This window comes from Lampetra fluviatilis, chromosome 6, assembly GCF_964198595.1.
Source record: "Lampetra fluviatilis chromosome 6, kcLamFluv1.1, whole genome shotgun sequence".
Taxonomy (NCBI): domain Eukaryota; kingdom Metazoa; phylum Chordata; class Hyperoartia; order Petromyzontiformes; family Petromyzontidae; genus Lampetra; species Lampetra fluviatilis.
Window position 1 is genome coordinate 4,860,051 of NC_136280.1, and position 2,698 is coordinate 4,862,748.

The 2,698-nt window shown below is 41.0% G+C and overlaps 1 non-coding gene across 1 annotated transcript; it reads right to left on the minus strand.

The window, feature by feature from the left end:
- Positions 1 to 1,887: 1,887 nt before the first annotated feature.
- On the minus strand, positions 1,888 to 1,960 carry TRNAG-CCC (transfer RNA glycine (anticodon CCC)). The gene has a single exon. It is a non-coding gene; the product is annotated as a tRNA-Gly (tRNA).
- Positions 1,961 to 2,698: the final 738 nt, after the last annotated feature.

A 2,698-nucleotide genomic window follows, 5' to 3' on the forward strand; every position in this document is an offset into this window, starting at 1 on the left:
TACTCAAATTGTAAATGTTGTGGCTTCAACACACCGGTGGGCTAAAGCAGTGAACTATTTGTCTTTTGTCAACGTGACACATTTTTACTGATTGGCCGTGTCAGGTGGTGGAGGGTTACGACACATTTATAAATAACGCGATCTAAACCCAAAAACGTCGATTATGAATAACATTGGTCGCGAAAGCCTACGTGTTAAACTGTTTTGTTATGTTTTATTTTTATTATTTTGTTATTTTTCTTCCACGTGACTTTACCGAAAGAACCAAGAAAATCATTATACCTCCTTTGCCAGTTTCAAAATATAATAATACGCCTTTTGGCGTCCTCCAGTCGAGCACCAATTGGGTCGAGGCTCAAAAGAAAGCCGTCGCTTAGTGTGGACCAATCAGTTTCAAGGACAATGCATATATTATCAGTGTGTTTTTTGTTTGCATTTTGACTGCGAGTATTGTGGTTAATGCAGATACGAATCCTCGTAAAAAGGTTTTCAGTTTTGTTGCCAGAAAAAAGTGGAAAAACCCCTATTATTATATTTTGGTACTGGCAAAGGAGGTCTAATGATGTAGAGCTTTGAAACAAACAAACGTTTTTTTTTACTGTTTTGAGCTCCTACTCAATCACAGCTCAGAGGCGTTGCAATTTGCCCAGAACTACTTTCTGCAGCACAACAATTGAAAACATTTCCTCATGCAAGCGTCTTGTCATGTGGCTCGATTCTCATCTCAACTTCAAAACTCGTATAAATAATTGTGAATACAATGCGAAGGATGAAGATATAGAGTCTTTGTACGGAAGGAAAAAATATGTTTCTCATCTTCGACTCGGAAACATTTCGCAGCCAATCGCCTCGATGCCTCTCCTGAAACCCCTTTGAATTTTCTAAATCTTATCTTTGATTTCAAGACCGATTATCACCCACTTTCAACTCGGAGGAAGATCCATCGGGCCAAGTTTATCTTGAATGCATACACAAAAAATTCATTCCCGTCCAAATCCAAAATGTTTATTCAGGCTCCAAATCCTCCGAATCTTACACATACCACAGCAATGAAGTACATTGCACTAAGGAGACGAAGAAAACAACCTCACACGATTCTCGCTTTTTCACTGTTAATGTTCCAAACACCTGAAATTACATAATATTAATAATGCTCTTGGTCAGTCTCCTAGATCACTGCATTCCTTCTGGGAGATCGTTTCTAGCTCACAAAATCTACCCGAGCCAATTTGCGCTGCGGGAAATTTAACATTTAGCTTTGATTTACAATTGCTTTTTGTTTGCAAGTAACTTTTATTCCTTTTAACTACGTAGGCTTTCGAGACCAATATCATCCATACAACGGTTTTTTTGGGTTGTCGGGTAGTGGCGGGTTTAATGACACATTTATATTTACGCGATATAACAAAAAAATTACCTGTATTATTGATCTATGATTCCTCATGTGATCCATTTTAGTTCTTTTTTCTTATTTTTGTGCTCATTTCTGTACTTCGTTTTTGGTTTTGTCATAGTTGGTGACCTAGGTTACTCTTGCAAAGGATACATATCCTGCTCTCTTGCATTCTCGCCTAGTTAAAGTAAAAGAATTCTCCCATATACAGCTCTGAGCCAGTGTTTGGAAAATCGACCTTCACTATTGGGTGGTGTGCGAGTCTATTCACAGGACGACCACTGTTGACTTGCGTAAGAAAAAGAGTGTTCATCATTTTGGCGAGCCTGGAGATATTTGAGTACTCCCATCAATACCTTGTTTTTCTCCAAGCAGAAAACAACAGGAGGGTAACTGTGTACAAGTAAACCCGTAAAAACAAAGTTTTTCACTATAAATCCTTTATATGCGTGGCAGCGAACTTAATATAAAGGATTTAAAAATATATTCGCCTGTGGAGGACGCGGGGATCGATCCCGCGACCTTTGGCATGGGAAGCAAAGGCGCTACCAACTGCGCTACTCCGCCACAGCCTGTGGAGGGGTTACGCTCTGGGCTCTTATACTGTGACGTTCAGCCAAAGCGATGAATGAGTTATATTTGAATATATGTAAAATATTTTTTTTTGCCTAAAAAGTGTAACATTTTGGGAATTTTTTTTCACGAACATGAATTGTCTGGCACAACGAGTCTGTGTGGAAAATGTCAGCTCGATTGGATCACGGGAAGTGGGTTAAAAAACGAGCGAAAGATTTGCACGGTCCTAAGCAAGCAAGCAAGCACGCAAGCAAGCAAGCACGCAAGCAAGCAAGCACGCAAGCAAGCAAGCACGCAAGCAAGCAAGCACGCAAGCAAGCAAGCACGCAAGCAAGCACGCAAGCAAGCAAGCAAGCGAACTTAATATAAAGGATAAAAAAAAATGCAGTACATCACAACCACAGTCGCTTTAAGCGGAGGGGGGGGGTAAAAGAGATGACTGTTGTTTTACAAAGGAGAATGAGATATGGGAGTGGTTGGAAATGAACGCAGTGGGGTGTGTACGTGGTTGGTTGGTTGGTGGTGGTGTCTGAAGTCTGTGCTGCTTCGCGGACAACGCCACTGCGATGTGAGCCGCCAGCAGCCCTCGAGTGTATCTGCAGTTTTGTCATGCAGGCAGGAGAGAGAGAGGATCACGACGGGTTTTTAATATACAACCCGATAGCAATGCATTCAACGCTGTAGCTAAATGGGTTATGCACGAGATGATATCTAAGTGATGCACATTAT